This window comes from Euphorbia lathyris, chromosome 4 (genome assembly GCF_963576675.1).
Source record: "Euphorbia lathyris chromosome 4, ddEupLath1.1, whole genome shotgun sequence".
NCBI classification, from domain to species: Eukaryota; Viridiplantae; Streptophyta; class Magnoliopsida; order Malpighiales; family Euphorbiaceae; genus Euphorbia; species Euphorbia lathyris.
The window spans coordinates 52247095-52260251 of NC_088913.1; positions in this window are offsets into that span (position 1 = coordinate 52247095).

The window sequence follows — 13157 nt, forward strand, 5'->3', positions numbered from 1 at the left end:
AATGAGAATTAATTCTACTAAAGTAACCATAAGAATAAAAAAAAAAATTACTGAGAAATAAAAGAAACGGGCTGAAGTAAAAGTAGGAAGGCTTAAAGGGCTAATTTCAATCCGACATTTGCATTGCTCACGATGTGCGAGCACGCTCCTAACCCAGTGGGACTTCGACTACACCCTCATGCGCGTGAAAGAGCATTAGGGTTTATTATCAGTTAAAGCCTTGTAAAAGCTAATTATATATAAACCCAACAAAATGTTCCTCCTTTTCCTAGGTGGGATGGATGAACTTTTTTTGTTTTATTCTCAATAAAACTATTTCAAATATCCTATTTTGAGTATTAATTTTCCATTCATCGCTTGTTCGTTTTAAGCTTATAATATGTATTGACAACCTTCAAGTTATTCAGAACTCCATATATATATATATATATATATATATATATATATATATATATATATATATATATATATATATATATATATATATATATATATATGGGTGAGATTTTGTGTGACAATGGCTTATGATGTGGCAAAGAGCTTATAGTGTGACATAATAAAACTACATAGTTTTGGTAAGGAATCTCAACACAAAAACACGTTAACCTAAAACGCGATTCCAACAGAAACACGCCTCCTTCCTCCCTCAGACAAAAAAAAAACACGATTCAAACCTTCCTTCTTCATCATTATCGATCAATTTTCTTCTCCTCAGCGCACACAGATCACCGATTTTATATTGTTCTAACAAAAACACTAATTTTATTTTCTGTTCCAACATTATTCTTATATTGTACAATCCAACAAAATACATACATTCTTCTACTAGGAATCATATATTGTTCCAACGGGATACATTCATTGTTCCAACAGGATACATACATTGTTCCACTAGGAAACTTATACTGCTCCAATAGAATACATATTTTGTTCCACTAGCAATCTTAAATTGTTCCAACAGAAATAGTTAGATTCTTTTTAATTACTTTAATTTGACTTAAATTTCTTTCTCATTCCAACATAATTTGTACTATGTTCCAACAGAATACACCTATTGTTCACTATGTTCCAACAGAACTAAATTGAAATTGTACCGGTTCTAGAGGGATATTTATACAAGCCCGTGAAATTACCATGATGCCCCCGCATGTTTTTTAGAATTTCTAATTATTTACAAAATTGCCACAGTCTCCTTTCCTTGTCACACCATAAGGCTTGTCACACTATAAAAAAATCTGTCACACTTGATCTCTTCTCTCTCTCTCTCTCTCTCTCTCTCTATATATATATATATATATATATATATATATATATAAGCCTCAAGTTGACAAATAATAACAATGTACAATTGTTATTTTACCACTTTTTTTCCAACAATCGCCCACGCGAATGAACTTAGAAGTGAAAATAACTCGATGTGGTGATGAATTTCTACAATTGATATTTGCATATAATAGGTAGGTTAAAACCCTTGAACATTTCCTTGTGAAAGTATATTTACTTTACTAGCTGACTAATAGACATGATGTCCATCAACTATTTTATTGTTTATGTAAATGATGATACACTCCACGCAAATACCAATATAACACAATTTTTTTGTCATGGTTATGTCCGTTGTGGTCATGAACATCTCATAGTTTTGCAAGTCTTCGAGAACTAAGCCTCTTTAATCTCCTTTAAAGCGATCCCACTTCGCTCTCACATAGGTGATTTCTTTTACTTAGAATTCTAATGCATAAAGAATCATTAAAAATAGCTTAACCTTTCTTATTTTATATCATTGTTTACATAATAGAGATGGACTAGGATTGACCCTCCACAATGACAATAAAAGGTTTATGAACTTATGTTGCCCCTTTGAACCTATATCTTGGGATATCCAATCAACACGATTGGATTTTTCTTCACATAAAGCCTTAAATTCTAATAGGCTTCAGCCCCACGATGCCTTTTCAACTTGATCTCGGTTTATACCTTTGCTTAGCAGATCCGCTGTATTATTCTTTGATCCTATAAAATCAATGGATGACACTTGTTGAGATCAATTTTCTAACAGTGTTATATCGATGACGCATGTGTCTATTATTATCGTTATACATAACGTTATGTGCTGATAATCGTTGCTTGATTATCACAATGTATACAAATTTTGGGCACATGTTTCAGCCATGTAGGAATGTCCTTTAAGAAGTTTCATAGCCACTCGAATTCTTCTCCGATTTTATCTAAGGTTACAAAATAAGACTCCATTGGATCTGGTTGTAATCGTTTGTCTTGAGGATTTCCAGATCACTACTCCTCCTACTAGAGTAAACATGTATATACTTATGCCTTTGGAATCTTTTAAGCCTAGATCAGACTTAAAATAACAACAGTAAAGAAAGAATTGTATTGAAAAGATAATTCATTAGTTTGATTTGAAACATCACAAGTTAACATAGAAGAAGAAGTTTGGATAGCATTTTAACTAATTGAGTTCTGGGTTGTCAATTATTTCCTCAATTTCGTAGGCTTGTCAGACCCTGGGGCGCTTCCTACACTGGTTCCTCTCGCTGAATCCTCGAAATAGTACCTACTCGATCACTACAGAGTATAAACTTGTCTTCGAACAAAACTCTAACGTAAACTATAAGAACTGTATTTTGTATCTAACTATTTGAGCAACTTGTTTAACAAGTATGCTTCTTACAAATTGAAACTAAAAATCTCTAACTCTTTTTAATCTGAAATGTATAGTTGTCCAAGAGGTGTGTCGAAGGAACATGTCTGTAGGTGAAGAGTCGTCTCTATCCGGATGAAAGGATGCGTCATTTCGGAATTAAAACATGTAAAATATGTCTTAACAAGTTGCTGTTTCTGTAGAGATTCTGATTATCTCTGTCGCGACTTTAGAGTAAGGGAGAAAGTGGCTGAACTTCACGTTCTAAAGCATCAGAATGCGTCTCGCGATCGAGATTATGGGAATCTCGGTCGCGACAGAGCCTTTGTGTTTCTTCCTTAGTTTGATTGCTTAGTCTCTGGCGCGGCCTCTGCATCTCGTACGCGTCTTTTACTGAAAACTTGATTTCGTTCTCGTTTTTGCTCCATTTTAGCTCCCATTTGGATTTTTCCAAATAATTTAGCACTTGCACGATAGAAATAAATACCAATGTAAAATCATTCTAAAAGAATATAATTAACATATTTTTCACATGAAATTGACATAATTGTGTATGCTATTTTAGGTATATTTTGGACTTATCAACTAGATTTTAGACGATGCAAAATTGGTTGAAATTGCATTTTAGTATTTCGAAACTCATACCAAAGTTATTCAAACATTTCCTTTATTGTTTCAATTAGTTTGATTTGAGTTTCAGTAATTTTTGTCAAATTTCAATAAATTTCTAAAGATGCAAATTTTGAAGGTTATACCAAACTTATTCAAAACATTGTTTTGAATTTTTTTTTTTATTGTTGTCACATGAGATTCAATTGTTTTCTTCCCATTTTAGTCACTTTCATCTACTTTCAATTAATTTTAGAAGTTGTGTAATTGGGTAAAATTGATATGATTTTTTACTGTTATGATTTTGATACCCATATGTAAGTTGTTCAAATATTATTTTTTAATTTTTTTGTATAAATTTATATATTAGTTTAAGTGGATTTTATTCCATTTCATTAAATTTCATAAACTTTTAATGGACTTGACAACATGTTAAATTGGATGAAATTGATTTGAAATGTCAATATTACCTTTTCGAGTTTGTTTATGACTTTATTAAACATTTAATAAAATGTTTTAATGTTTTTTGAATGAATTAAAGTATGTTCACTTTCATCTGATTGCATTCAATTTCATTTCATTCGATTTGAAATTTCAATTTTACATTTTCAAATTCATTTATAACTTTACTAAACATGTATTAGAAAGTTTTAATGTTTTTCGAATATGTGAGATTGTTTCTTCCACTTTTATCTGATTTTGTCCTATTTTATTCACTTCCATTTGATTTCATTCACTGTCATTGAATTCCTAAGCATTTTAAAATTGAGTTGAATTGATATAATTAGGGATGAGATCGGTTCGGTCCAATTCGGAGATTTGAAAATCTCTTGAGTTGTATCTAATAAGAGTGAATGGTACTATTCGGTTGGGTACTAAAGAAAAAGTCAACGATTCAATCCAGTTCTCGATCTTTTTATTTGGATATTCGGCCCGATTCAAGAATCTCGAAGATCCACACTTAGTCCTAGATATAATATGAGTTTCAACTCTTTTGTAAGTCGGAATAATCTTACACTTAATGATTTCTCAATATTTGGCATGAGTTTTTTTAATGTGAAATTTCTTGAAATCATAAATCAAAATGATGTTGTAGTTGATGAATTTGTTCCCTTCCTTTACCTATATGATGAATTAGAATTGTTGTTTCTTCCATTATTTCTGTCTTATTTGTGAGCTTTTTGAATGGATTTTCTATTTCAAAACAGTGTTCAATCTTTGGATTCAAAATCGAAACAGGTTGAAGATGGTAAATTGTTAATGTCAGAGTTGTAATGTAGAGATCATCGTTCAATTGGCGTTTTATAGAGAGTTTGCAAAGAGGTAGAAATATATTATGGAAGGAATATAACTGTTGTTTTCTTTTTTAAGTGTTTATATAGTGTTTTACATTTTAGAAATGTTGCAAACTGGTATTTAGGTATTTAGGAATGTTGTTGAATTTTTTTTTTTTTTTTAGGATACAAAAAAGTATAAAAATGAATCTTATGCTTTGTGGAGTTTACAAACTTAGTCACTGTGGTTTAAAAGTTTGCAATAGCGGTCTATGATTTGTACAGTTTATAAACTCAGTCATTCTGTATGACTATTTATTACAAAGGGGAGCGATTTAGAGTAATTAAAAAGATCGACTTTGTAAAATTACGGAAAATACAGAGTATGTTTTTACAAATTAACTAAAACACAAATATTATTTGAGCAAAAAAAATGATTCATATATCTTTTAACTGCAATAGGCTTTTATTTGAAAACTTTTAAACCACAATGACTATCTTACAAATCGGTCAAAACACATTATTTATTTTTGTACCTTTATGATATTAGGGGCATATTTGATATTTTAGAAATATAGAGGGTATTTAGTGGTATTGAGATGAAATGTGGTAAATTGTGATAAGAGTATGACCCTGTTTGGTAAAGAGCGTTTTGGGATAAAAAGAGCGGTTTTGACCAATTTTAGAGGTTTGACCACTGAAACCGCTAATTGGAGTGTTTGGTGGAGAGAGGTTTGTGAGAGAGTTTTGGGATGAGAACGCTAATTTAGAAAAAGCTCTTAAAAGGAGCTTTTTCAATTAGCGTTTTACAATATTAAAATTAATTTACTTCTTTAACCCTAATAGATAGACTCCCTTTTCTCCTGCGTCAAAATTAATGTCCTTATTCGTCTTTTTGCACAAACCGCTATTATCAATCAGCTAATTTTTACCAAACAATCTACATAAACAGCTAATCAAATCAGCTAGTCAAATTAGCTAATGTAATCAGCTAACAGCTAATGTAATCAGCTATCAGCTAACAGCTAATTCCCAAACAGGACCTCTATATATTTATTGTGTTTGAAGTAGAAGCAAAGATAGTTCCATATTTGAACAACCTAATCTAAAACATGTTGAATGGGTAGTACAAAGTTGTACTAATCAAATACAACGAGTAGTACAACTACTGAGTGGGTGTGGTGTGGGTGCTCCTCTCTTTTGGCATATTCATATTCTGGTCCACTTTGTGTCCGCCTATTCTTTCACCTCTGTCTCGTCCCACTCCCATACGTCAATTATGGTTAATTTAAATAAATGTCTCGTGGTTTCGTGTTTTTATAAATCAGTATTTATGATTTTTTTTACAAACCCAACCTTTTAGTTTATAAATTTTTTATTTTTTATTTTGTTGATTTTGTCAAATTTGATCAATAACAACCTCAAAATTAATTTTTTTCAAGAATTAAATTATATATATATATATATATTTTTTTTTTATTAAAGATTTCAGATAAAAAGTTTCATAAAGTGGTCTATTTTTATAGCATGTCTCTTTAAAGTGAAAATTGAATTAGTTAGCAAGAAAGGAAAAGCGGCGGACATCTCAGCTATGCTGTTAGCTGATCATTTAGGTATTGGCCATGTTTGCTGATTACCTTTTTGGTTAACTGATTTGACTAGTTGAGATTTGACTAGTTGATTGTGTAAACTTGTTTGGTAAAACTTAGCTGATTACTGATAACTCTGTTTATATAAAATGACAAATAAGTACATTATTATTTTATTACTATATTTTATTTGGGGTTTAAAGTGCAGTAATTAGGGGTAAAAATATCCATCAAAAGAGATAGATCAATAAACTAATTGAAAAAACTCGTAAAACTAGTTTTTTCAAAATTAGCTTTTTGGACCCAATAAACTCTTTCAAACTTTTATTCACCAAACACCACTATTAGAGGTTTGACTAGTCAAAACCTCTAAAGTATCTCAAACCTCTAATTTCAGCCCAAAAATCTCTTTATCAAACACGACCATTGTTTTTATGAGAGAGAAAATTAATGTTTAGAGAAAGAAAACTAAAAAAAGGATGATTTTTCAAAATAAAAAATGTGGCTATATAATAAATATGTTAGTAAACAAGTTTAATTCTTGAAATTTTTCATTTTTTGAAGTTGTTATCGACCAAATTTGACAAAGTCAATAAAAAAATAAAAATTTTACAAACCACCGAATTATCAAGGTTTGCGGGTGCTTGATGAACCGCTACAAATCTTTTTTTCAAGAATTACATCACTGATCATTTTTAAAGACAAAGTGATTAAACTTTCTTACGCACAATATAGTGTGTTTACAATCTTACTTTTAAGATTAAATAAGCAACTTTTACCAGATAATTGAATATTAATATTGAAATTACAAGATGAAGATTCAATATAATCTCAAGGATGAACAAATGCTGCAAGGCTTTGAAACTGAAACCAGATTCTTTGAAATTGAAGGAACACAAAGAAAATCGAAAAATAAAAAAAAAATATTACCTTGAAGAAGACAATTAAATGCATAACATAAGATATAGGAAGTTTAGAATGATTTCAAATTTGGAATTCCTCCAATAATGTAGATGGAAAGATTTTTGAAATTTGATGTTAGATGATGAGTTGGCAATATCTATGGCCCAATCTGTAAAAGTCAACTTTGATGATGTTTGAATGATATTTTATTGTTCCCAAGAAGAACAGTTACGTGCAAAGTGATCACTGTAACAGATAATAAATTTAGGTTGTTGTAAACCCAGCCCCAAATTCCCACCCCTAGCACCGTGAAAGGATGAAATTGTCATTTTATGGGTTTTAGGGAGGGGAATTTTTGTTTTTTTTGCCAATCCGACACGCGGGCGTGTGGCCATCACGCCTCACCGCGCGGTCGGGCGTATAGATATCACGCCTCACCGTGTGGTCGGGCGTGATAGCCCCATGCCTCACCGCAAGGTCGGGCAGTTGGCTGTCACGTCCGACCACGCGGTGAGGCGTGTGTCTATCACGTCCGACCACGCGGTGAGGCGTGATAGCCACACGTCCGCGTGTCGGATTGGCAAAAAAAATAGCTTTTTAACCCCGTAAATAGTTCGTTAAACCCGTAAATAGTTCGTTAAACCTGTAAATAGGTCGTTAAACCCGTAAATAGGCCGTTAAAACCGTAACTACAGAATTGTACTTAAAACCTAAAAATACCATACAATTTAGTCCTAAAATCAGTAAAAATAATATAAGTTAATTAATAAACATTATGGCATTTTAACTCGTATTACCCTTTAACAAATAAATTTTAAAAACATAAAAATTAAAATAAACATTAATAAACATAAACATTTATAAACGTAAAAGAGTAAATATAATATCAAAAGTGTTAAAATGTATGAATTTCTACAACAAAAATTCAGCTCGCCCGACGCCACGCATCTATAAACTCATCCATCTCCCTCTTAATGCGTGAAACATCCTCGTCAGATCGGTGGGTAGCCGATAGTTGGGTGACACGCCACAACCAGCTAACCCACTGCAAAAAAAAAAAAAAATAATAAATAAATATTAAAAATTAAACACATATGAACTAAAACTAAATAATAATATTAAATAATAATAAACTTACAAATTCGCTGTTGGCGCGAGCATGCTGTACCGGTCCAGCCTGTGGTGCATGAAGAAGATGAGGATGCGAATATCGCCTATACCAGTCCATATAAGAAGGATCACAGGCAGTGGGGTCGTATCCAACTGGTCGGCATCTCCTCCGATCAATGCCCCGAGCCGATGGAAATCTGCGCCAGATATCCTCAACTATGACTAAGGAATGCGTGAGCTTATACGCTATAGATCTCCATAGTCGTACTGCTTTATCAGGTCTAATACGCTCAGTTGGGATAGGCTGAGTATATCCGACCTGTCGCAACGCTCGATCGGGCATATACGGCTCGACGATGTCTCTACACCGTATCCAACCGGCGTAGGACACTCGAAGCCGATCATCATCGGGGACAGGACCATAAGGCAACCACGTCACCTGGAAAAAAATAATACTCAATAAAAAAAATATACTATAAATAATACTTAAATTAATTCTAAAATTTTATAAAATATCTCTGCCGCCGTCATACGGTCCAGCTGCCCGCGTATGGTATCTAGTCGGGTGGTCGTCTTGCCTGGTATCCCGACCTCCCATCTTAGTGCACGGGCATGGTCAGCTGGGATCAAGTGAGCTCCTCTATACGGCCGGAACACCGGAAAATACTCGTATATCCATGCATGCAGTAGGGTCAAACATCCGCATATACCTGAACAGTCTCCTTTGCTCGCTATCCCCAGCTGCCGGTACAACATGGCAAGTGTAGCAGACCCCCATGAAAGTCCAGCTGCCCCGCTGTAAACCTCAGCAAGATGGGCCGGCCTAATCCTATCTCCACTCTTGTCAACAAACAAAGTGGATCCAAGCATAAGCCACATCCACGCTGTGGCCCGAGTAGCGTCATCCCTACCCTCGGTGACAAGCCCGTGTACAGCCCCAACAAATACACCTCCACCACCCCATAAATATCGGCCCGGCAACAGAAGCTCAGCCTGACTCACCCCAAATATCATCATGCACATGGCATGAAGCCCGTCAGTAGGGGGAGACTCGGACACCATCAGACCGTCGATCGGGATCCGAAGAATCTGCCACATATCATGCAGCTGGATAGTCATCTCCCCGAACGGCATGTGGAAGGAGTTCGTATCGGGCTGCCACCGCTCCACGAACGCAGTCAACAGCGGAGTGTCGAGGTTCTTAAACATGGCATGTGGAAGGTGAGACAAACCAGTCTTCTCGATCATCTCCCTCAACTGTAAAATGACACATATACAATTTATACAATTACTGAATGTTTTTTATGTTTATAGTTAAAAATACAAATTACAATAAATGTTGACACACTATATTATTCTTACCTCAGGTGACGCACCAGAAAACCACAGACACAAATCTCGGCATGCTGATGATCTGTTGTAGCATGTCAGAAACGACCGAATCTCTCCTCCCAACATCCGTGAGGCAACATGTCCTAGAAAACTAGGAATCACGGAACCATCAACGGGGCCACCATCCACCGGTGCAGTAACTAGCCAGCTCTCGTCCTCACTAGCTTTGGGACGTTTGCTTGTCCCTGAAAGTTATAAAATTATACTAAAATATACTAAAATTATACTAAGTTATACTAAAATACTAAAATATACTAAAATTATACTAAGTTATACTAAAATACTAAAATATACTAAAATACTAAATTATATTAAAATATACTAAAATACTAAATTATACTAAAATTATACTAAAATTATACTAAGTTATACTAAAATACTAAAATATACTAAAATACTAAGTTGTACTAAAATTATACTAAAATACTAAAATATACTAAAATACTAAATTATACTAAAATACTTAAATATACTAAAATATACTAAAATTATACTAAAATATACTAAATTATACTAAATGTCGCTAAAATTATACTAAAATTATAAAATATACTAAAATATACTAATATACTAAAATTGTACTAAAATTATAAAAAATACTTGTACTCGCAAAATGACCTCCTACGCGCTGGGTCGGCTGTCTCCCCGGGGTCGGCTGCTCATCGCTATCCTCAACCTCGCGATCATGTGCAACTGCAGATTGTCGCACTGCTCGGGCTGCCACATCCAGGTAGTCCTAAAAAATATCGCTATCAGGCTCTCTGTCATTAAAATCTGTCGCCCCCTCCGATCCATCAAAATCGGGCTGCTCCACAATCGGTCCCCTCCTCAACTGGTCCGTCGCAACCCCTCTACGCCTACGATTGGATATATCAATACCACGCAATCTCATATGGCGTGGTGTATCATCCTCACCGTCCATATCTAGACAACGAGCAGATGACGGGATGGATTTTCCACCCCTAGTAGGCCGCTCCGTCTACAAAAAAAAAAAAAATTACACTAAATTAATAAAATTGTAAATAATGTAAATTATACTAAATTTATAAAATTATGCTAAAATACTACTAAATTAATATAATTGTAAATAATTGTAATTATACTATAATTATAAAATTATAATAAATTATACTAAAGTTATACTAAATTTATACTAAATTTATACTAAATTTATAAAATTACCCTAAATTAATAAAATTGTAAAAATTATGCTAATACTATACTAAATTTATACTAAAATTATAAAATTACACTAAATTACTAAAATTTTAAATAATGTAAATTTTTATAAAAAAAACCGTGGGCGTAAGGGAATCACGCCCGAACCACTGGTCGGGCGTATGAACATCACGCCCGATCAGTGGTGCGGGCGTATGAGAATCACGCCGGTCGGGCGTGATACTCATACGCCCGAACCGCAGGTCGGGCGTGATACTCATACGCCCGACTGCGATTCCGGCGAATACAAAAAAACCCCCATAGATTTCAGTTCGATGTAAAAATCAACGAAATAAAACGGTAAATCTTACCACTTTAGCTTTTCCTTTACGGTTTCTGTCACCATCCATGATTCGGTTCACTAATTTGTCCGGATTTAAGCAAAAATCGTATAGGGTTCTTGAGAGGTTTTGGGTTTTTTCAAATTTAGTGCAAAGGTAGTTCGGTCTATTCACGGAGGTAGAAGTATAAATTAGTAATATCCTAGCAAAATCCATTTGATCCTTTACTTCGATTCAACATAGCAATGCATGATGCAAATTGTGCTTATAGTGAGATGGGGTATCTCGACCAAACTTTGCATCTTTATTGACCAACAATCCAAATAAATTTTAATAAGGGATAGGTTCCAATCTCTTACAAAAGGCTAATATGAGGGTCTAAAGCCAACTATAATAACACAATCAACAAATCCTCTTCTGCAAAGGACTTTAAAGAGTAGACAATTGATCAACTCAATATAAATAGTAATTAAATTAGCATCACGTTCCGAGGTAAGAAGTTGGTGACGAAGAGAGATAGAAGAGAAAATCCAAGGAAAAATTGGTGATTATGTTACTTTCAGACCACAAATACTGGGCACAAGTTGATGATTAACGATAATCTTTGATAGTCAGTATAAGTTGTGTTTGCCAAAGTAGAAATTTTGTGGAGGGTAAATTGATTGAAAGATGATGTGATAGATTAGGAGAGACATGGTATGACTATTAGGTGCACTGATGATGGCGATAGAAATGAAGGTAGAAGAGGTGGTCGACCATGAAGATAAAGACTAAAATGTCATCTTTTAAAGTTAGTTATTTAAACCGTTTATTGCTCTGATGCCATAAGAGAATAAGGGGTGTTTTATTGCACTTTTCATACTCATGTTTGCTTTTTTAATTCAAAAAGGAGAGTTTTAGGTGTTTTGTTAGTGACCTCATGTTTGCCTTTTACACCCGAAAAACATCTTTTTACAAAAGCAACTTTTTCCAACAGCAAACCGTAACAGCAATCAGCAAACAACAACTAGGGGTGTACAAAAATTAACCAACCCATCAAACATAACCAACCCAACCCAATCCATATATTTCCATTCTAATGGTTTTATCTATGGGTTGGATTGAAATCCAACCATGTAAGGAATTGATTGATTGGGTTAGGATTGGATTGGGTTGGGTTGGATTTTTATTCAAATATTTATATGTATCTTTTTATTCTTTTATTTTCCATTTAAAAACAATTTTATTACAAAATATTATTATAATTCATATATTAAATTAATAGTGTTAAATAACAAATTATAATTTAAAGTATATGCAAACATAAACTTTATTTATTTTAAAAACACACAAAATGAGAAAAATAAAAAATTTAGAAAAAAAAATGAAACAAAATGTGAAAGTCGCGAAAAAAAAGACAAAAAAAAAAAAAACGGTAAAACGAAAAAAAACTTAAAAACATGAAAAATTGAAAATTAGAATCAGCTGATATGCAATTACAATTAAAAATTAAAAACAAATTATCTGTGTTTTTTTAATAATATATGAAATTGATCAAACATATCAACGTTATGAATAAAATTGGTCATAACTATTAACCTTATGGATAAAAATACTCATATCTGTCAACGCTCTGGAGTTTTTGAAATTTCAGATTTTTAGAATTTCAAAAATTCTGGAATTTCAAACGTTATTAAATTCTGGAAATTTGGAGCTCGAAATTCAGAAATTATGAAATTCTAGAATTTCAAAAATTCTGAAATTTTGGAATTTCGAAAATTCTAGAATTCCAGAATCAGAAGAATTCCAAAATTCGGAAATTCTAGAATTTCGAAAATTCTGAAATACCAGAATATAAAAATTCTGGAATTTTGAAAATTATAGAATTCCAGAATACAGAAATTCTAGAATTTTGAAAATTTTGAAATTCCAGAATATGGAAATTCTAGAATTTCAGAATTCAGAAATTCGAGAATTTCAAAAATTCCAGAATATGGAAATCCTGGAATTCCAGAATTCGAAAATTCGAGAATTTCGAAAATTCTGAAATTCCAGAATTTGAAAATTCTAGAATTTGTAAAATTCTGAAATTCCAGAATTTTAAAAAATTTGGAATTTCAGAAATTCTAAAATTTTGAAA